Below are 24005 nucleotides of genomic sequence, written 5' to 3'. Positions count from 1 at the left end.
CAAGCAGTACAAATGAACTCTTCTATATGGCTGCTCTTCAAATACTTATGACTACCTACTCTGGGTTAATTCGGAAAAGACTTTTATTTCATCCTTGTGAGAATGGATACTCACGAGCCAGAGTTGCAGCCAGCAAGCAAGTACAAAAGTAGGGGAGAATGCAGGCTCCTTTTATCTTAGTCCCTATCATAAATCAGACCTTCTCCTCCAAACCCTAAATTTACAGTGTTCACTTATCTTTGTGTTCCTCTCATGTCACGCTGATGTGGACATGGGGAAATGGGGTTTAGGCTAGAATGTGGCCTATTTCTACTGCGTTTCAGGGGACCTATGAGAGTTCACCAATCTTGTTATCTCTCATATCTCACATTTAAGATGCCTGTTTCCAGTGACCTCTTTCCATGTCCTCCCCCTCAGACTGTATATATATATTTCCCAAGATCTTTCAGTGATTTCCAACATGGGATGACTTTAGGCCTTTCTGCTTCCTACTCATTTTCTTTTGGACTTGCTACAGTTTATCATTGTCCATCCCTAAATGTTGTACCCAGATCCAGATGGCATTTGGAGTACCAGGTCCAGATGTACAGTGGAATTGAGACTTCTCACATGCTTTTCTTGTCTGACATATCACACTCAATTCATTTTGAGTTTATACACTATTAAATTCTCAAGTTGTTTTGATATGAAACAATTGTGTAGCTATGTTTCTTCCATCTTGTAAAGAGTGAGAATTTATCAAAATTTTAAAAAATTGTTCTAAAATTTATAACTCCAAGTAAATTTTAGAGGGAAGGAGATATTTGCCTTGACAGGCAATTTAATAAACATAAACAAATAACTGTATAGGACATAAGAGATAAAAGTATAGTTTCTGTTGGGAAATAAAATATGTACACCAATAAATAGAGTATTCAAGTACCTGGGAGATGCAGAAAATGTTAGGATAATTGAAAAACAGAACCATCTCTGGCTGAGGAGATCAAGAAGGTTGCTTTGGAAGATGTAGCATTTAAACTGGGCCTTAAAGGATAAATGGTGTTTCCTGTGGTAGAATGTGTGGGAGAACATTTCAGGTATAAGGAAAGGCAAATAGTACTGTGACTAAAGTGGAGGAGAGAGCCTGTAATATTTTTTGGGAACTGTGAATCTGGTGTTGAGTTTAGTGCTCATGATGAGGAATAAGGGATGTAAAGTTTTTTTTTTTACCTTCTTATCTTTAGAATTGATGCTAAGTATTAGTTCCAAGGCAGAAGAGCTCTAAGGGATTAACTTACATAGAGTAATGCAACTGAGTTTTCCCATACATCTAGGAAGTGTCTGCAAATTTGAACCCAAGACTTCCCATCTCCAGTCTTGTCTCTAGCCACTGAGTTACTTAGCTACCCCTAGGATATATAAGTTTTTTAAAAGTATCTGAAGGCTAAGATGTTCTGTAATGTTAATCTTTTTGAATCTTTAAGCTTTATATACTTTATTCTTCAAGCTTCTAATGTTTTATTGCTTATTGCAACCCTTTCACACTTTAGTAAATGGTTTAATGGTTTTGCTATGGGCAAAAAACAATCATAACCTGATGGACAGTCCCCTGGTGAGGCATCTCACCAAATTTAATAAGGCCAGATTTAGAAAAATAGACATACAATCTATTTCTGAATCCATTCTTGATGCCTTTCTAGTTTGATTTGACTATGTAGGTCTTGAGGTTGGCTCAAATCTTATTTGAGGTAGCAGAGTAGGACCATTTGCTGCTGTTGTTGTTTTTAGTTAGCATTTATATTTTCCACTAAAATTTGAATCCCTGTATTTCAATGTGGTGTTGAAAGTCATCTGGAATCCTTAAAGACTTTGCTAGCAGTGTGTAAGCTCTGGAAAGTTCTACCAAGCTGCCAAGGTTCAGGCTCATTAGTGACTGTGTAGCTGAGCTGAGCTTGGGATAGGTGAATCTTCATGTTGGCCCCAGGGGAATGAATTTTTCATCAGATGCATCAGTTTATTTATAAATTGTATTTTGCCTCAGCAGATGGAGAATCTACAGGTCAAAATGTGCACACCCTTAAAGTATAAGACAAGAGATTTACACAGTGTTTTAAGGTTTATACAACATTTGACATTTATTTTCTCTTTTCATTTCCTCCTTAGAGTAACTCTGTGAGGTAGAAAGCACAGATATTATTTTTATTTCAATTTTACAACTGAGGAGAAACAGACTCAGAGATGGTAAGTGATTTTCCTAAGGTCATACAGAGATTTAAATTCAAGTCTTCCAACTCAGGTCGAGCCATATTATCCTCCTTCATCAGTTACTCCTTCCCTTTCTTCCTCTCTTCTTTTCTTCCTTTCTTCCCTTCCCCTCACCCTCATTGTGGTAAGAGGTAGGCAATTGGGGTTAAATGATTTGCCCAGGGTCACACAACTAGGATATATTTGAGGTCAGATTGAATCCAGTACCTTCCTTTCCCAGACCTAGCACTGTTTCCATCAAACCATCTAGTTACTTTTTTCTTACATACTATTCAGTGTGTGTTTGTGAAGATCCAGCTAATAGAAACTTATACATTTATATTATTCTCTTCTGACTCTTTAGGAAATAGCTTAGCCTAGGTAAAGTTAAAAAGAAAGTTACCATGTTAACTCTCAGTTTATCTTTCTCTTCTGAAACTCAATTTACCAGTAAAGTTGAGGAGAGGATTTGGGTACTTTGAAACATAAACTATAGTATATCCTCACTCCCAGACTGCAATTTAGCTTTAAGAATAGAGAGGAAACTTTGACAGTTTGATTGTAGTAGTTGACCCATTTATTCCTGAAGGGTTGGGCTTTTTTGGTTTTTCTTTTTCTTATCAGAATTATCTGTGGAAATAAAATCTGATGTCTCCCTTTCCACTCAGCTCACTCTACCTCCCAACTCCCATAACAAAATACCTGGGAGAAAAACCTCAACAAATCTAGAGTTTTGTATGGAAGAGAGGTTTAAAATATTGAAATCATTGCTTATTCTAAGGATAATCTTGAGGTACTGAAGCTTGAAGCCCACTTTTTCAGTCTCTTAAAAAAAATGATAAAGCAACTTAACCTTCACAGTTAGTCAAAAAAAGTTTTAGGGACTTTTAGGATTTTAACTTTGTTCCTGTTTATATGCTACTGAATGGAACTAGAAAAAAAACATGTCTGTATACTAACTGGATCCACTACAGATTTATGTTGCCTAATTTCAATTTTACCCTCACTGCCCGGAAAGGCAATCCTTTTATATTTCCTTAATCAATTCATTATCCTCAAGCCTCTCAAAGCTTCCTCTTCTCCCACCCCCTTAGTTCCTTGAGTTGCTCTTTATTGAAAAAACTGAGACTTTTGAGTTGAGCTTCTCTCCACCTCCCTATCTCCAATCATTGAGATGTGTTTCTTTACTATCTGCTATGCTGCTGTCTCACAAAAAGAAGTGGGCCATTTTGACAAGGCAAACCCCTCTCTGTGCAACCAATGATCCCATTGCATCCTGTCTTTTGCTGCAGATTTCCCTCTCTATCATCCCTACTGTCACTAATCTTCTGTCTTGTCCTTTTCACTGGCTGCTTCCTTGCTATCTATAAACATATTCATGGATCCCAACAAAAACAGAAACAAAAACCTCTTACATGACTCTCCCATCCTTGGTAGCAATTGTCCTTTATCTCTCCTCTGTTTCATGGTAAAGTATATTGAAAAAGTCACCCTTTCACTTCTATTAATATTATTAAAGCATATGGCATAGTGCCTACTACATAGAAGGTGCTATATATGTATATATATACACACATACATATACATATATTTATTACTTTTCCTTCTTCAACCTGGATATTCTGTAGTTATCTCATATCTTTCTCCTGAAACCATTCACACTTTAAAACTCCATTGTTAAGGATGATATCATTCCCTTAGTCGCCTAGTTAGTTGTTTCAGTCCTATCTGACTCCTTGGGACCTCATTTGGGGTTTTCTTGGCAAAGATAGTGGAGTGGTTTGCCATTTCCTTCTCCAGCTCATTTTACAGATAAAGAAACTGAGGTAACTAGTAAGTTGCCTCAGGGTCACACAGCTAGTGTCTGATGCTGGATTTGAACTTAGAGCACCTATCCACTGCTTTTTACCTAGCTGTCCTTTAGTCACCTACATTGAGTATCATTCTGGATTCCTTATTCTCTCTTTCCACATTTCCAGTCTCTTGATGAACCCTTTTGCTTTTGCCTTGACAGCATCTCTAGCATAATGTCCAATAACTCCCACAGTTGCTAGCTGGCTACCAGCCCTTATCGCCTCATTCTGGAATGTTGCCTTTTCGTTGTTTTCCCTGCTTCAAAGGTGTCAAAGTGATCTTTTAAAAAAAAAGCTCAGGTCTTACCATTTCTTTGCTTTTCTATGTAAATTCTTGTGTGTTCCTCTTGTCTCTAGGATCAATTATAAAATGTTCTGACTTTTAAAACCATTTGGAAGTTGCTACCTTCTGCCTCATATTATTCTGTACTCCCTTCCATGTAGTCTGTGATCCAGTGACACTATTCTTCTTGCTGTTCCTCACAAATTGATCAATCAATAAACAAACATTAAGTACCTGTTATGGGCCAGGCACTGTTCTAATCACTGAGGATACAAAAAAGGCAAAAGACAGCCCTTGTTGTCAAGGTTCTTGTAATCTAATGGAAAGATAACGTGCAAACATATACAAATTAAAATATATAAAGGATAAAGAGGAGAGTTAAGGAGTGCTTCCTCTAGAAGGTGAGACTTTTAAAAGATGTCAAGGATGTCAGTAGTCTTTGAGTGGAGAAGGGAGATTATTCCAGGCTGGGGAGACAATGAGAGAGAATTGTAGGGGGAGTCATGGTCAGGGAGGCCTTTTTGTGGAATAACCAGCAGACCAGTGGCACTGGATAAAAGAGAACATATGACCTTCCATCTCCCAACTCCATCCCTTTTCACTAGCTGGCTCCCAGATCTAGAATTCTCTTCTTCTTCCTTACATCTTCCTTTTAGTTTCCCTGACTTCTTTATAGACTCAGCATGAATTCTGTCTTCTATAAGAAATCTTTCTGGATGTCCTCTTTTTTCATTTGCTTTCCCTTTGAGAATACCTCTTATTTGTACTTTATATCTTATTTGCATGTCATCTCCACAATTAGACTGGGAACTCCTTGAGGAGAGGAACCATAGTTTTATTTTGGGCTGGGGTTAGGAGAATTGCCTTCTTTTATCTCAGTCCTTAGCACAATACTTAGCACCTAATACGCTTTTTTTTTTAAACATTATTTTATTTGGTCATTTCCAAACATTATTCATTGGAGACAAAGATCATTTTCTTTTCCTCCTCCCCGCCCCCATAGCCAACTGGGTATCACATGTGTCCTTGATTCAAACCCATTTCCATATTGTTGGTATTTGCATTAGAGTATTCATTTAGAGTCTCTCCTTAGTCATATCCCCTCAACCCCTGTAGTCAAGCAGTTGCTTTTCATCGGTGTTTTTATTTTTTTACTCCCACAGTTTATCCTCTGCTTGTGGATAGTGTTTTTTAGATCCCTGCAGATTGTTCAGGGACATTGCATTGCCACTAATGGAGAAGTCCATTACGTTCGATTGTACCTCAGTGTATCAGTCTCTGTGTACAATGTTTTCCTGGTTCTACTCCTCTCTGCATCACTTCCTGGAGGTTGTTCTAGTCTCCATGGAATTCCTCCACTTTATTATTCCTTTGAGCACAATAGTATTCCATCACCAACATATACCACAATTTATTCAGCCATTCCCCAATTGAAGGACATCCCCTCATTTTCCAATTTTTGGCTCCAATTTTTGGCCACCACAAAGAGTGCAGCTATGAATATTCTTGTACAAGTCTTTTTCCTTATGATCTCTTTGGGGTACAAACCCAGCAGTGCTATGGCTGGATCAAAGAGCAGACAGTCGTTTAGTGCCCTTTGGGCATAGCTCCAAATTGCCCTCCAGAATGGTTGGATCAATTCACAACTCCACCTGCAATGAATTAGTGTCCCTACTTTGCCGAATCCCCTCCAGCATTCATTACTTTCCATAGCTGTCATGTTAGCCAGTCTGCTAGGTATGAGGTGATACCTCAGAGTTGTTTTGATTTGCATCTCTCTGATTATAAGAGATTTTGAGCACTTTTTCATGTACTTATTAATAGTTTTGCTTTCTTTGGATGAAAACTGCCTGCTCATGTCCCTTGCCCATTTATCAATTGGAGAATGGCTTGATTTTTTTGTACAATTGATTTTAGCTCTTTGTAAATTTGAGTAATTAGACCTTTGTCAGAGGTTTTTGTTATGAAGATTGTTTCCCAATTTGTTGCTTCCCTTCTGATTTTAGTTACATTGGTTTTGTTTGTACAAAAACTTTTTAATTTGATGTAGTCAAAATTATTTATTTTACATTTTGTGACTCTTTCTAAGTCTTGCTTGGTTTTAAAATCTTTCCCTTCCCAAAGGTCTGACATGTATACTATTCTGTGTTCACCTAATTTACTTATAGTTTCCTTCTTTATGTTCAAGTCATTCACCCATTCTGAATTTATCTTGGTGTAGGGTGTGAAGTGTTGATCCAAACCTAATCTCTCCCACACTGTCTTCCAATTTTCCCAGCAGTTTTTATCAAATAATGGATTTTTGTCCCAAAAGCTGGGGTCTTTGGGTTTGTCATAGACTGTCTTGCTGAGGTCACTTACACCAAGTCTATTCCACTGATCCTCCTTTCTGTCTCTTAGCCAGTACCAAATTGTTTTGATAACCACTGCTTTATAGTATAGTTTGAGATCTGAGACTCCAAGTCCTCCTTCCTTTGCATTTTTTTTCATGATTTCCCTGGATATCCTTGATCTTTTGTTCTTCCAAATGAACTTAGTTATGTTTTTTTCTAATTCAGCAAAGAAGTTTTTTCGGTAGTTCAATGGGTATGGCACTAAATAAGTAAATTAATTTGGGTAGGATTGTCATTTTTATTATGTTAGCTCGTCCCACCCATGAGCAATCAATGTTTTTCCAATTGTTTAGATCTAGTTTTAACTACGTGGAAAGTGTTTTGTAGTTGTGTTCATATAGTTCCTGTGTTTGTCTCGGCAGATAGATTCCTAAGTATTTTATATTGTCTAAGGTGATTTTAAATGGTATTTCTCCTTCTAATTCTAATAAGCTTTTGATAAAGGCTTCTTGCCTGCCTTGAAAAATGGATAAATGACTCAAGCGCCAAAATAAAATATTTGTAAAAAAAAAACTTATATACCTTTTGTCTTTGAACCCAGGTCCTCCCTGTTCCAGACCTGACACTATCCACCATGCTACCTATTTCCTCCACTAAAATAAAATCCTATTCTTTCTTTCCTTTCTAAAATCTTCATTGTTCCATTTGGAAAGAAAACTGTATTTTGAAAATAAGCTTTGAGATTGGAATACTATTAGTTTGCATTTACATATATAGTCTTTTACACATAGCATCTCATTTTACTCTTATAGCAACCATCTGAGGACAGGCAGGGCAAGCATTATTTTCCTGTTTTACTGATGGTAAACTCAGACTGGTGCCAAAATAAGTTGGAAATTGTGTTAGTGGCTAATTTTCATATATCTTCTATAATGACTAAATTTTATTCCTTTGAACTATCATCATCAGTTATTTTTCAGCTCCTGTTATGTGCAGAGAATTGTACTTAATAATGGAATATGGAATCTTGAACAAAATATCTTTATATAATGGGTGATTAAAGCTATATGTTTTATAGTTTATTTGACATGATTGGTTTTTTATTAGAGGTAATGATTGTAACTTATAGTCAAAAATAATGATAACTTGAGTGGTAAGATAGTGTGAAAAACAAATGAACAGAAGTGATTTCTTTCAATTACCTTTCAAGTAATGTCTTAGAAAACTCAGTTGAGATGATCTGAACTTTGGCCCTTTAAAGTTTGTATCTAGAGAAGGTTCATGTTTACTCATCATGTGCTAGCATGTTCTATAAATGATTTACTGATTTTATTGCATAATAGAATGTAAAAAGAATGACATGACCTTTTAAAAAATCTTTACCTTCTGTCTTAGCATCAATTCTGAAGCAGAAGAGCATCAAGGGCAAGGCAGTCAAGTTAAGTGACTTGTCCAATGTTATACAACTAGGTTCTAAGGCCATATTTGAACCCAGGTCTTTTCTATACTCTATCCACTATGTTAATTAGCTACCTCTGATCTGAGTTTCTGAAAAGTTTTCTGTTTATTTATATTACTTTTAAGTTTATTAAATTTAAGATTTTTAAACATTGATTTTAATTCTCTATACTACCTGAAGAAAGTGTTTTATAAATCTTAAAGTACTAAACAAATAATTATTGTTATTATTACTACTGTATTATCTCTTTTTTTTAAACCATGAGATCATTTGGGAATACAGTCCTGATCTGACATAAATATTTTTTCATCTCCTGTGATGCTATTTTGTCTATCTGTAGGAAATCAGATTTCTCAGCTAGTCTTAGTCACGAAATCAACCACTAGTGTGTAGGTATCAGACCTTGGCTGTATAGTACTCTCGAATGTCATGTGGCGGCAGTGAGATAGATATTTGACACCTAAGACTAGAAGTATTTCCAACATCTGAGACTTGGTAGTTCTTCTAGTTTCTAATAATAGAGGTGATTAGGGTAATAATGGAAGAAGGACAAGGAAGAAGGAGGTAAAATGGACAGAAAAAGGTCAGACAATAGAGAGAAGAGAGAAAAAAGAGGAGCAAGGACAAAAATCCAATTAGCTTTTGTGACTGTTTAACTCCTTTCCCTGAGGAAGGAAGAAGAAATTAACTGTGCTCTAATTTTACATTTGTTTTTAGGGGCATAAGAAAGACTTTCCATTTGCTGAGTTATTTTCATATAAAGAAGTCTTTTTATATTACTGATTATTTCTTGCTGAGTTGATAATTTTTTGCACTTCTGAAATATTATTGAAAATTTAGTATTGGTAATTTTGATAATAAATAAAGCAGGTAACATTTCACTTTTACCAGTTTCTCTAGGAAATTTTTCCAAATAGTAGTTGTATGGTTTTAGCAAATGGTTGTAACAGATATGTTTTATGTAATTAAGAGAAAAAATTAAATTTTAATTAAATGCTTAAACTAATGACAAAATCATGCATTTCTGTTATTTGTAAACATGATAGTTATAAGCAAAGAGCTTATGTATTAAATATTTCTTGGTATATATAAGTACTTTGTGGATATTTAAAGTATTTTTATTTTTAAATAGGAATGTTCATCTTCATTATATAGATAGGCATTTTATCCTATGGGTATATAACCGTCATTCGAGAATTAAAGCACCTAAAATTTAAGATATTTTACAAACATATTACAGATTTAGGAATTTGACATTTGACAGATTTGACGTTTTGAGAATAATATGCCAGTATTTGACCCTCATTTCTCCTGGAAGTTAGGTGAAGCAATGGATAGAGCTTTGGATCTAGATCTGGGTTCAAATAAAGCTTTAGAGATGTAACTGTGAAACCTGGGCAAGTCACTTAACCTCTGTCCACTTCAGTGTCTTCAGCTGTAAAAATTGAGGATAATTTTAGCACCTCTTTCCCAGGGTTGTTATAAGGATCAAATGAGATAATATTCATAAAGTGCTTAGGACAGTGATTGGTGCATAGTAGGAGCTTACTAAATGCTTATTGACTGACTCACCAATTTATATTTCAATTCATTCATCAATTCATTGCTTCATTTGCCACTATTTTTCCATTCATTCAAAAATAATAGGTGTCTGTCATGTGAATTTATGAAACACCAAACCAGTTCCGAGGACAAAGTAACTAATTTTATTAGAGATTAACACTAACATTTTGTTGTTGTTGTTGTTGTTGTATTTAAATTTGAAACCCTTACCTTCTGTCTAGAATCAATACTGTGTATTAGTTGTAAGGCAGAAGACTGGTAAGAGCTAGGCAATGGGGGTTAAGTGACTTGACCAGGGTCACACAACTACAAAGTGTCTGAGGTCAGATTTGAACCCAGGACCTCCTGTCCTTGGACCTGGCTCTCAATCCACTGAGCCATCCAGTTGCCCCCCCCCCCAACATTGGTTTTGATAGGTAAAATTGCTCTGAGAATGTTGAAGGACAAAAGCCAACTTAGGAGGCTACAGATAGTACTTGATAGGATAGTGTAAATCTTGAAATCTCTCAGACTTGTGAATGTTAAAAATTTCCCCATCGGGGAATTCTTAATTGGAACAAATTCCCTACTGAGAAACATTCCTCATTTTGATGTGAGAACTTGCCAGGATCAGAAATGGGAGGACCTCTACTCCACCCATACTTAAGACTGCTTTAGGGGAGAAAACTCCTTGCTAAACAATGAAAGTACTTGGACCCATGCTTATAATAAGGCAAGGAGTTCTTTGAGCCAAGCCTGTTTTTAGAATTGATACAATGGGATGCTAGGTACCTAAAAGAAAGTTTTCTCTTGATGAGATTAGTTGACTCAGCTGTGTTTTCACTGGTTCAGACTTACTGAGGAGATTGGTCTACTTAGCAGGAATTCAGATGGGCAGTCCTTTGGAAAGTGTCTACAGTGATTGGTAGATGTAGGGACTTAGGGGAGGTGACATGGAAGAAAAACCCCTATATAAGAAAAAGCAGAATCTCTTGAGGATAGATCCTTTTGGAGAATTCCTTTTGGAGGATCTCTGATGAGGACCACTTGGGAAGAATCTCTTGAGAGAGGCTCTGGAGAAGGGAAGCTCTTGGAGGACAATCTTTAAGGAGGTCTCGCTGGAGCTCCTCTAAGGGGACTCTGTCCCTCTGGAGGCTCTGGAGAGAGGCCTTTTGGAACAGTCTCTGGCTGGAAGGCTCTCTGGTGAAGTCAGCTGAGATGGAGCTGGCCTGGTGTCACTAGAATCCTTGTTTAGGCAGACCTTGTGGTGAGTGTTAAAAGACTGACTGACTGATTCTCTCTCTTAAGACTCAGGTCTAGACCATATTGGCTTGAGGCCCTTCATACTTATTCCTTTCCTACTCTTTCTCTCTTTCTCTAATTCCTCATTATATTATTAATTAAAAATCTCTATAAAACCCAGTTGACTTGGGTATTTGAATAATTGGGAATATTTCCCTGGCGACCTGATTTAAAACCAAGACACTGTAGTGAAACATATTTTCTGTGGTCAAATTTACTCACCCTCCCTTATATCTATCACCATTTATATCTTCCACCATTTTAACTCACTACAGTTTAAGACCTCAACCATTTTAAATCTCACAATAGTACTCATAGAATAGCCTCTCTCATATTTCTCAATGCCTTGGGTGTTTAGAAATAAAAATAGTCTGTGCTGAGAATATAATAAATAATAGATAATACAGATATGAACCCATGACATGTATAAGAATCTCAGAGGTATAATATAATGTGGGCTGGTCACTGAAAGGAGGGCCAATTACTATCCTTTAGTCCTATATCTATTCTACCTTGAATAATAAAGTGTTATATATTTGTTATTGATTTAATTGGTTGGTGAGCTTTTTTTTCACTCCTAGCAAAATTCTAACACACATGACTGAAGTGATGCCTAATGAATATTTAAAAAGCATTGAGCCCAAAGAATAGTCAATCAAGTGATTTGTTGACATGTTGGAAGGGATCTCTTGGAGTGCTCCAGAAATTTGTGCTTGGCCCTGTACTTTGTATCATTTTTATCAATGACTTGGGAAAAGTGTAAATGGTATACGTTGTAAATTGCAAATGATATAACATTGGGAAGGTTATATGGCGTGTATATATATGTATATATATCGTATATAGGTATATAATAGTGGATAAAAGAAAGAAAATGAAAACATAAACTTAGATTTAGGTTAAAAAATTTATCTTCACCAAGTACAAGATGGAGGAGGCATGGACGAGTTCATCTGAAAAAAATCCAAGGAGATCAGTATAAGTAAATAATGTGATATGGCAGTCAAAGAATCTAATGTGATTGCACAGAGAGACACATAACCAAGACTAAGGAGTTCATAGTACTCTGCCTTGGTCAGACTACATTTGGAATATTGTATTCTGTTGTGGGTGTTAGATTTTAGGGAGGCTTTTTTTAATAAGCCTTAAGAGTACAGAGTCGATAACAAGCATGATGAAAAGCCGTGGTGCCAGATGAGGATCTGTTAAAGGAATGTGCAATATTTAGGTTAGAGAAGAAAAGACATGGTTAGAGGGAAAAGGTTTGATGCAAAAGATGGCTAGCCAGTGTGGATAGGTTATTGAGTATGCTGTAATGGGAATTTTTTTCTTTTTAAAACTTTTATGTGTTAAGCTACATGGCCATAGATAATCCTTTTAATACTTAAAATTCTGTGACACAGAATCTATAGCATATTTCTTCTCACTTTTCCAGTGCTTTTTTTTTTAACTTACTGATTTTTGGCAGAGCATGGGATGTTATTTTTTCTTCAGGTTTCTTCCTTTCTCTCTATGAGAAAAGCCTCACCTTTGATATAGCTCCAGTGCTTCACAGTATCTGCTTCTTTCCTTTCTCTTCCAAAGCATGTTTGTTTGTCCTTTTCATACTCACTTTTTTTTTTAACAATGACTGATTCCTAAGAAGGTTGATAGGTGACAAGACATAGAGTATTGAAAGACCAAATTCTGCTTCAGATAGCTACTAGCTCTATGATGCCCTGGCCAAATCACTTAACCTCTGTCAGCCTGACTTTATAAATACACTTGACAAACAGTGTATTTACTTAACTCTTTTTTTGAACCCGGATCAACTACTGATTACTCTTCCGGTATTCTATTTTTTTTAACCCTTACTTTTTGCCTTAGAGCCAATAGTAAGTGTCACAAGTCACAAGGCAAAAGAGCAGCTAAAGCAAGACAATCAGGGTTAAATGACATGCCCAGGGCCACACAAAGTGTGTTGGAGGTCAGATCTGAAACTAGGACCTCCTATCTTAAGGCCTGACTCTCTACACTCTGGGCAACCTAGCTTCCTAACCCCCTGGGTTCTTATCATATTCTTTTTTTATGCTTTTTTAATATCATCATTTTCTTTATACTTCCCCCTCTCTCCCATGCCAGTTATTCTCTATATTTAGAGCTGCCAGTTCACAAACCCAACTCCTCATTCCCAATTGCCTACCTCCTCACTCCTATTCCCCTTACCATATCTACCTCCCCAAAGACTTCATTTCTGCCTGTTCCATATACTATGCCCTCTGGAATGCTTGGTCCCTAATTAACATACCTCTTTTCATCCTAAAATTCTTCCTTTCTCCTTTCATCTTCTGGTACTCACTGAAATCTGGTTCCTTCCTGACAGTACTTCATCCTTGGTTACCCTTTCCAGTACAGATTAAGCTTCTAATTATCCTCCCTGATTCATTGCTTGTTTAGGAGGAGTCAGAATACCTCTAGTACCTCATTGTCACTTCTCATCTCTCTTCCACCATCACTTACTAGTATTATCTCCTTTGAAGTTTGTGCTGTACAAATTTATTACTCAATCATAACATTGTCCTTTCTTCCTCTGTGAATGTAGTGTCTGACTCAAAAGTTTTTCTCTCCAGTCTAACACCTACCTTCCTACTAGATGTCAACAAAAATATCCCTCAGATACCCATTCTTGGAAGTTCTCCGTAGACTCATATTTTTCCATGATCTGCTTCTCCACTCTTATCTCAACTGCATCACAGAGCTGTTCATACCACTGATTTTTGTTATCAGCCATAGTGGTCATTTTTTCATCTGATAATATTATCATTCCATCTTTCTTAGAACAATGACTCTTCTTTGTCCTCACTGTGATGATCATTCTCTCCACCCCTCAGGTCTTTTCTAATCATCTCCCTGGGACTGGCTAACAACCTCTTACCTTCCATATCTTGATCCTTTGGTAAACCAGTTCTACTAGATCCTGTGAAGATCTTGTCTTGTCAAACCCCAATCTGACTTACTATTAATTCTATTCAAATGCTGGTAACCAAACTCATTGTAGCAAGGCTTTGTATCTCCCAAGGGAGTTCACTATCTAGACCTAATGGTGATTTGAAGCTCTTCATCCTTCCTGGAGCTTTCTGTCACCCCACTTCTCTCCTCTCTTCTGAGGACTTTAATTTGTAATTCACTGAAAAAAAAGGAAACTATTCACCATGAGCTTTCTTTTCTATCTTCTTCATCTTACATTTCTTACATAACTTCCTCTCTCTACTTTCTTCCCTTTTTCCTGCCTCTACTGAAGAAACTATTCATCATGAGCTTTGTTTTCTATCTTCTTCATTGTACATTTCTCACATAGCTTCCTCTCTCTACTGTCTTCCCTTTTTCCTGCCTCTACTGAAGAGGTGCCAAGGAAAATTTCTCTAAATGAGCCTTTGTTCCTTTCCCTCTCTATCTTCTAAGATTGCCCCCCAAATCATACTCACTCTCTAGTTTGAATTACTGGATTAGCTTTTTCTCTGTTACCTACACTTTTCTTATTCTTATTCTCCCTATTCTTAAGAAAAGGAAACCCTCTATTGATCTGACTATCCCTACTAGCTATTTGCCTATATTTTTTCTCTACTCAGTTGCCAAATTGATTTTCCTAAAGTGCTGGTCTCTAGGTCATTCCCTACTCAGTAAACTCCTGTGATCCCTTTTATCACAAGGATCAAATATAAAGTTCTCAATTTGATATTTAAAGCCCATCACAACCTGGCCCCTTTCTACTTATTCAGCCTTATATTTATTCTTCTTCATGTATTTTGTGGTGCAGCTCTATTGGCCTATTTCCTTAGTGTAGCATATTCCACTTCCTGACCCTATCTTTTCATTGGCGCCCCCCCAGTGTCTAGCATGCTCCTACCTCATTTCTCTCCCTTAGCTTTCTTGGTTTTCCTTATGACCCAAATCAAATGTTACTTTGTATAGGAAGCCCTTTCTGGTTGACCCTCCTGCCTCCCTTTGCTCTGAGGTTATTTTCCATAAACTGTGGAATATCTATCTATCTATCTACATACACATGCCACATGCCACATCAGTAACACAAATTTACATGATTATGTTCATATTGTCTTCTCTCCCTTACTGCCATTTGATGTGAGCACCTTGAGAGTGGATACAGTGGATTTGCCTTTCTTGTAAAGTCCCCACCATTAAGCAAAATACCTGACACTTTAAGCAAACAAATGCATAGGCAATGTAAGGATCCAGTGAGATCCAGTAATATACTTTGTAAATTTTAAAATGCTATATTGATACTGACTTTTATTCTTTCTTCTTAGAATTATTGTTACTTCCCAGTTCCCTTTTTGGGTCATTTCTTACATTCGCATGAGTTTCCCCCTATTCTGTAATAAGCCTGAGCATAGAGAGGTTCCCTAAGGCCTTTCACCAACTTCTTAATTAGAGAAGATAACTTGTATTTAATATATACATGGGCACACATGTAGAACAATCCTTCAGGCCACTGACAAAATTCCTGTATTTTTCCATGTCCTGCTTCTCATGGGTTTAAGCTTCTCAAATAGTTCTTTGTGAATTCTCCAGAAACTCATATTAACTCCTATAGCCATTTTTTGTTTTTTACTTTACTACTGCTTAGTTTGGGTGGGCTTTAACATTTTTTTAAACCCTTACTTTCTGTTTTAGTATTACCGCTAAGACAGACACAAGAGTGGTAAGGGCTAGGCAGTTGGGATTGAGTAACTTCCCCAGGGCAAACAACTAGTAAAGTGTATGAGGCTAGCTTTGAACCCAGATTCTCCTAATTCCAGGCCTGGCTCTCTTTCCTGTTGAGCCACCTGGCTGCCCCAAGGGTAGGTTTATAAAAAATTGACTACAATTTAAGTCAAGCTGTTTACACTTTCAGTAATTGTCATTGTATATACATCCTACCAATACAAAGGCTAATGACTAGAATATTTGAAAGCTACTCTTTGTCTATAGTTGCTTCTGCCCAGGTTTATCTATTTATCTATTCCTTGTTTTTATTTTTTCTGTTTCCCACCTGTTGTGTGGGTCTGGTTCAATTATAAACTGAATTTTTTTCCTTGTCTCTAGCTTGTAGAAAATCCAATTCTGGCCTTTAATGGCATCCTCAATACTATTCCTACTAATGATAAGTGACATTTATTTAGAGTTCTAACAGAGTGCTTAAATGTGTTATCCAGTTCTAGATCTATGATCTTATCTATTTTGAGTTTAATACTATATTATTATTCCTTTTTAAAATGAGGAAAGTGAAAGTCAGAGAAGTTAAACCACTTGACCTTTGTCATAAAACTAGTAAATATCAGAAATGCTATCAGTCAACAAGGTTTTATGTAGCACTTTCCATGTTCCAGGCTCTGCACTTGGTGCTGTGGATACAAAGACAAAAATTGGAGCCCTTATCCTTGATGGAACTTATAGTATGATGTGTGAGACAACATTAACAAATACATAGAAAAATATACAAAGAAAATATGCATCACAAAAACGTGGTGGGATAAAACCCACTCCTGGGACACGGCTTGTTGTTTTTGACTTATTCAGAAGATCTAGAATAGGTAAAAGGAAAGACAGTAGTAGCACTGCACATTAAGCTGGTAGACCTTTGTAAATCTTATAAACTGCAAAGTGGAATATAAATGTTCAGTATAATGGGAACATATCCAGGAATGAGGGGGATATTTAAGTGAAGGTCAACGATTGGAGAAACAAGTATTTTGTTAATGGAAAGTACTATATATAGATCAACTCAGCATCAAGATGAAATTTGAAATTATGAATTCAGAAAATGGCATTAGATAGTAAGTTTCTTGATGAGAGTTCAGTCTGAGGGAGGCAGTGGAGCCCTCTTTTTGCTTAAAGCAGAGCAGCTGATAACTTTTTCTCTTGTCTTTGTGCCAGTTTTATCCTTTAAAAAGTAGAGGACCCAACAAGGGGAAAGTTGTGGTAAATAACAGAGATGGAATCCTATTGTATTATAAGAAATGAAGAGCAGGGTGATTTCAGAAAAATCTGGGATGATTTATATAAACTCAGCTAGGTGACAGTTTTGAGTGTTGGGCCCAGAATCAGGAAGACTCATCTTCCTGGGTTTAAATCCAGTCTCTTACAGTACACCTACTGGCTATGTGATTCTGGGCCAGTCACTTATTCTTTGCCTCAGTTTCCTCATTTGTAAAATGAGCTGAAGAAGGAAATGTAAACCACTCCAGTATCTTTGCCAAGAAAACCTCAAATTGGGGTCATAAAGAGACAAATACAGCTGAAAAACAACTGAACAAAAAGTAAAGTGATCAGAGCCAGAACATTGTACACAGTAACAGCAAAACTGAACAATAATCAACTGTGAATGATTTAGCTATTCTGTTCAATATAAAGATCCAAGAGGTTGCTAAAGGACTTAGATGGAAAATTCTATCCATCTCCAGATAAAGAACTGATGATATCTGAATGCACAATCTTTTTACTTTGTTTTTCTTACTTTTTTTTTTTTACAACATGGCTAATATAGAATGTTTTACATGATTTCATATGTATAATTGGCACCATTTTCCTTGGATTCTCAGTGGATGGGGGTGAGGTAGAAGGGAGGGAGAGAGATAATTTCAAACAAAAAAGAAAGAATTTTAAAAAATGATGTAACACTTGAGATAAAGTCATTCATAGGAACTTGGCGATGAAGTGTGACCTCTCTTCTACATTATGATAGAGGAGAAGAAATCTGGTCATATTCTGACATGTACTAGATTATAAGAAAGGAGATTTCAGATTCGGAAATCGAGGGGGGATATCCAGCAATAAGGGAATGGATGAACAAATTGTGGTAGATGATTGTGATAGAATACTACTACCCCACAGAAAATGATGATCAAGGTTAGTTTAAAAAAGCAAACAACTTGGAAATCTATGAAATTATAAAGCATGAAGTGAGTAGAACCAAGAGAACATTTTGTATAGCTACAGAATTAATATGTGAAGAATAACTTGTGAATGAATGTTCACTTCCAGAGAAAGAATTGATAAATAGAAACATGAAAGATATAATTTATATATACATTGCTTTTTTGTCAGATGATGACTTCTATGGTTTGAGGAGGGGTAGAAGGAACTGAAATACTTGGTAATAAATTCTATTTACAAAATAAAGAAGTTAAAAAAAAAAAGAAAGCTATTTCAAAGAGTTCAGAGAAAAGATAGGTAGGATCCCTTGGGTTAAAGTACCCATTTTGGGGGAAGTGAAGTGGGAGGCAACTGTGTGAATGGGATCAGTCCAGGAGGTCTGAAAGATTCTTAAGAATAAATTAAAAAATGACTTCAATGAAAAGATGATGTAATAAAGAAAATTTGTCAGAAAAAAGATAATGTGGATGCATTAGGAACTTTCAGGCTTAGATTTTATATGCACACACACACATAATACAGAAATTGGAAGAAAGCCCAGGTAATGTGATGAATATAAAGTATGGCTCCATCCTATAAAAGTGTCAGGAATTCTAAACTTGAAACTAAGGAGAGAAAGTAGGAGCAACAAAAGGTGTTGATGGTTTGTTATTTTTTTATTTGACTTTTTTTTTTAACATTAGAAAAAGGATCAAAGAATGAGCTCACCTTTGGGGGAATGGTGAGTTATAGCCATTGAATAGCTGCTCAATTCTGAATTTGCTTCTGTTTTTTCTTTTAGGGAGAATAGCCTTTGCACTGGAAATGTCCGAACAAAAATTCCTAGCAGGGACTTGAAATCCAGGATAAGGAAGGGACAACAGCCTCAGGGAATGGACCTATGATTTCATTGATATAAAGAATTCCTGGATGAGGAAGCTCACTTTACTAAAACAGGTTGGCACCTTTTCTGTAATTTATAGCATTCCTAGAGAACTGAGAAATTAAAGAGACTTGCCCAGGGTCACAGTCAATGGGGGAGGGGGGGGAGTGAGTAATGGGGTGTTGAACCAAAGTCCTCCTGGCTCTGCGGCCACTCCCTAGTCACTATTCCTTGTGCTAATAGTAAGAATAATGTAAAAGTATATTTAGTTGCCCTTGATAAATTCAAGTTACCCAGTTCAGTTCTAATGTATCTTTGGGTCCTAAAAGAAATGGCAGGTGCAATTGCTAAGTCACTGTCAGTGATATTTGAAAATTCATGGGAAATGGAAGCGATATAAGATTGAAGGACAAAATGCCTGTATTTTCAAAAAGGATAGAGAACAAAGTCTGAAAGATAGATATGCCAGTGAGATTGACTTTGGTTCATTCGGAAAATTTTTAGAATTAATCATTATAGAGATGGTTGGCAGACATTTATAAAGGGAATCAGTAATTACGAGGAGTTAGATTGGCTTTATCAAATGAATTATGCCAGACTAATCTCATTTCCTTTTTTGATAGGAATACTAAACTAGTAGATTAGGGGAATGCTATGACTAGAGCTATAGCAAATATAGTAAAGCTTTTGATAAAGTTTCTCCTTATTCTTATAGAGGTACATGGATTAGATAGTAATAAAATCTGATAAAGTCAGAATTAGTTGTTTGGGAAGATGCAAAAAGTAGTTGTTAATGGTTGATTATTAATTTGTTAAATGATCTTTGCAATAGAGTATCCAGGAGTTCTGTGCTTAGACTTATACTGTTTAGCATTTTTATCAGTGACTTGAATAAAGACATGGCACCCTCATCAAATTTGCAGCTGACATGAAACTGGGAAGGATAGCTAACACACTAGATGACACAGTTAGGGTCCAAAAGATTAAAACATTGTTTGAATCTTAATTAGCTACACTTAAATAAGATGGAGGAGGTGTGGTAAAAAGATCTGGACTTTTTGTTTTGTTTTGTTTATGTTTTTTTGTAGATTGCAGGCTCCAATAATCCAATGCACCATTAGAACTGCATTAAAAGAGGCATAGCTCCCAGGAATCAGGAACTGCTAGTTTTGTTGTATTACGTCCTTATCAGAACTTATCTGTTAGAGAAGAGTATTTAGTATCTTTTCACTGTAGTTTAAGAAGGTAATTGATAAACTGGAGATGTCCAAGGAAAGTAACCATCTTAATGAGGGAGGGATAGCCTTAATTCCATGTCATATGAGAAATCAGGTAAGGAAACTGGGCATATTTTGCTTGGAGAAGAGAAGACATGGTAGCCATCTTCAAGTAGAAGGATTCATATGTAGAAGAGGGATTAGAATTGTTCTTTTTGATCCCAGAGACCAGAACCAGAATCAATTGGTATAAATTGCAGAGAGACAAAATTAAAGTTTTGTCTTTAAAAATCCAACAAAATTCACAAAACACTTCTGACAAAATAGAACTGCCTGAGTAGAATCGGATGCTTTTAGAGGTGTTGGTTCCCTCTTCTTGGAGGTGTTCAAGCAGAGGCTAGGTTAGCATGTGGAGAGTCTGTGATAATGTGAATTCCTTTTGGGCATGGGTTGGACTAGGTTACCACTAAGGTTCCTTCTAACTCTAAAATTCTGTGATTCTGTGTTTTACTTAGATCCTTAGCATATGATTATTAGGAGAATAATCCAAGCATGAACTCTTCTTTTTTTTACAAATGAGAAAACTGAGGATCAGAGAAGCGACTTGCCTACAGCTGAGTAAATGGCAAACTTGGATTTCTTGTCCAGTCTTACAGCTAGGTTAATAGAGTAGCATAGCCAGAACTTAATCCAAAGACTTGACTCCAAGTGCATTGCTCTTTCCATTACACTTGAGATCCATTCATAATTTCTTACCCTTTGATTTTACAGCACATCAGTATTTTAATGTATAGACAATATTTACTTTTCCTCTCCTCAAAACAACCAGTATTTTGTTTAAAAGTCATACCAACCTCAAAAGAATACACATTTCTTTGAGCCAAATCTTAAATGTTTTTAGTTATGATGGTGAGAAAACTTTTGAGGTACCTTAAATATAAAATTTGTTGATTTTTTTTTATACTTTCAAAAGCTGATCCTTTTAGTTATATTAGTTACAATAGAATCACAGCATCAAAATAGAGAAAACAGTTTCTTGGAGTTTTGTGTGTTTGATTATTTTTCTGTATATACTATGTCTTGATTAAAACCAAGTAGTTTTTGTACCAGTGTTGCTATCCTGAAATTCATTGTACTTCTTTGGATAGCCAGGTGATTTAAAGAGATGTTTTGTTTAAAAACATAGAATTCTAGAATTAAAAAGAATCTCAAAGGCTAGTCAAACTTTCTATCCTTAACATATACAAAAATTTGTGTTGTCTTTCTTCATTAGCTAACAGAACAACTTTTTCTCTTTATGTGTCAATTCAGTGCAGTTTTTCCTTGGAGAATAGAATGGATGGAAAGTGAGAGAGGCAGATTTAGATGAAAGCATTCCTTTGTTTTTAAAGTAAGTGCTTATGTTTGTAGTAAATTGCCAAAATATTTGGAATATTATGAATTGGAAGAGCAATCTCTTGGATTTAAGGAGGTAAAACAGCACTTTGCTTATTTGTGTTATTCTCTAGGGGCTTTGGACCAAATATCTCTGAATTGGCCTTGCAAAAGAATTGAAGGAGAAGAAAAAGTCCAAACACAAAAAAAGATGCTTTCTTGTTTATATAGAAACAGATTATTTTAAAGATGAAGTTAACTCAGTAGTAATGCTTTCTCCTATATAGGCAAAACCTTTTAACATTCCTAGTTTTCTAAAAGTGAAATAAATTGCCTTGAAGAGGTGATTTCACCTTTATTGAACTTTTTCAGTTGAGTACTTCTTAGTTATAACATAGTAAACAATTTCTGTATAGATTCTGTAGGATCAGAAATTTTTAAAGCTATCTCCAACTTTTAAGGTTCAGGGATTTGGTGATTCTGTAATAGAATATTTTGAATTTTATTGTGTAATCCTACATTAAATAAGACACAAATTAGTTATCATTTGTCATTTTTATTATCATTTATCACCCAATAATTCAGGCCCTTATAACTTCAAATTCAAATAATGCTCCATTTGTTTGTCCTACTTCAAGTTTCTCTTCTCTCTAATGCATCCTCCAAAAAATTGTTGTGATTTTCCTAAAGTATAAATCTGATCATGTAATTCACTGTAATTCACCTATTCAGTAAAGTCCAATGCTCTCTTTCATCTAAAATTAAATATATGCTCCTTTAGTAGAGCTTTTCATACTCTGGCCCTTTTCTACTTTTCTAGACTTTTTTACCCCACTATTCCCCTTCTATTAATGCTACAGTACAGCTGTTGCTTACACACATTTCATCTCCTATTTCTTTGTCTTTGCCCTGTGAGGCAAATGTTCTAAATATTGTTGTCCCCATTTTATAGACCAGAGAGCCCTAAAAGACTAAGGACATAGCACAGTGTAGTTAAAAGAACTTACTACCAGTGGAAGGACTGAGTTGGAATCTTGGTTGCATGATCTTGGTAAATAACTAATAACTCTGGTTCTCAAGTTCCTCATTTGTAAAATAAATGGAGGAATTAGAACAAAAGGATCTACTAAGTTACTTCTGTTCCAATATATAACAGTAGATCCAATAATCTATAGACATCATGATACAGTGGGCAAGACCCTGGATTATACTCAGGAAGATGTGGGTTAGAACTCTACCTTATCCTCCTATCAGCCTTTTGTTGGTCACTCTTTCAGCTAGTGCCTAGCTATCTAAGGCTATTATTTAGTCTACTTTGTACATGCCTTGTTTTTGTTTACCTCTGTATCCATAAAACGAACTTCTTGAGGGTAGAGACTGTTTGTTTTTTGTCATTGTATGTTTAGTAGGGATCTGGACCTTTATAGGAACTTAATAAATCCTTCTAGATTGCTTTTTTTTTTTAAAGATTCTGAAAAAACTTGGGCCCAAAGCAGTTAATTCAATGTTATATAGCAGTTTAGTGTTGAACCTGGAACTAGAACTCAATGTTTCTTAACAGTTAGATCTGTATGCTTTCCTTTCTATGATATTGATAATAGGTAGTTTTAGAAGGTTCAAAAAACAGTTCTAAAAGATTAATAATATTTGTGCCCAGGATAGCTACAACTATTTGTGAAAAGAAAATCTGTGATATCAAATAAGAATGTTTAACTTCTTATGAACTGATGGAAATTCGAAGGCTTGCTTAACTAGCCTTTGTTGAACTAAAAATATGTTATTGTTATAATAAATTCCCCTCTATTGCTGTTTCTGCTCATTATTCCTACCCAGTTCTAAAGCCTGGAGTAGAAGCAACATCCTTGATTAGATTTATGTTGCTGCTTTTCGATTTAGTGGGAAGAGCAGTAACTGAATGCTGAATACAATAGCATACATAACTCATTCTGTAGACTCACACAGAGAACGCTAAAGCTGAAGGAGAGTATGGAAAGATGGTTCATTTCTTTGTAACTTATATTTTTGCTATTTTGTGGGAAAAATATTGTCATGGAAGTGACAGCCTGGATACTCTCTTGATGTAAATTTTCAAAAAATCTAGAACAAAGGAAGATAACAGAAATGTTTAAAGGATTGGGTAAGGATTTTGAGAAAAAGTGAAAAAAAAATGTGGACTTAAATTTATTGCCAGGAACCTTATAGTAATAGTGTTCTTTATAGAGAAAATTAAGAGTCTTGGACCTTATTTATCCAAGAAATTAATTCATTGGAGGGAATTGAGGATTAGGAAAGTAAAGCAAATTCCTAACAATAGTATAGCTCACAGGTGGATAAGGTAGAATTCTAACCCACATTTTCCTGAGTATAATCCAGGGTCTTGCCCACTGTATCATGATGTCTATAGATTATTGGATCTACTGTTATATATTGGAACAGAAGTAACTTAGTAGATCCTTTTGTTCTAATTCCTCCATTTATTTTACAAATGAGAAACTTGAGAACCAGAGTTATTAGTTATTTACCAAGATCATGCAACCAAGATTCCAACTCAGTCCTTCCATTGGTAGTGAGTTCTTTTAACTACACTGTGCTATGTCCTTAGTCTTTTAGGGCTCTCTCGTCTATAAAATGGGGACAACAATATT

The 24005-nt window shown here is 35.8% G+C and overlaps 1 protein-coding gene across 6 annotated transcripts in view; it reads left to right on the top strand.

The window, feature by feature from the left end:
• Positions 1-24005, top strand: part of SESTD1 (SEC14 and spectrin domain containing 1) — a 143452-nt gene that overhangs the window by 19199 nt on the left and 100248 nt on the right. For 2 of the 6 annotated variants that reach the window (XM_056794083.1, XM_056794082.1), the window contains exons 2-3: positions 2143-2220; positions 18689-18843. The exons of 2 other annotated variants lie outside the window; for them this stretch is intronic. The gene's annotated coding sequence lies outside the window, so the exon portion shown is untranslated. The remainder of the gene's footprint in view (positions 1-2142; positions 2221-18688; positions 18844-24005) is intronic. 2 more of the 6 variants (XM_007494451.3, XM_007494452.3) reach the window with 1 other exon arrangement.

This window comes from Monodelphis domestica, chromosome 4, assembly GCF_027887165.1.
Source record: "Monodelphis domestica isolate mMonDom1 chromosome 4, mMonDom1.pri, whole genome shotgun sequence".
NCBI lineage: Eukaryota > Metazoa > Chordata > Mammalia > Didelphimorphia > Didelphidae > Monodelphis > Monodelphis domestica.
Note: the sequence above shows the minus strand (reverse complement) of the source record. Positions and strands in the feature narration are given on the sequence as shown.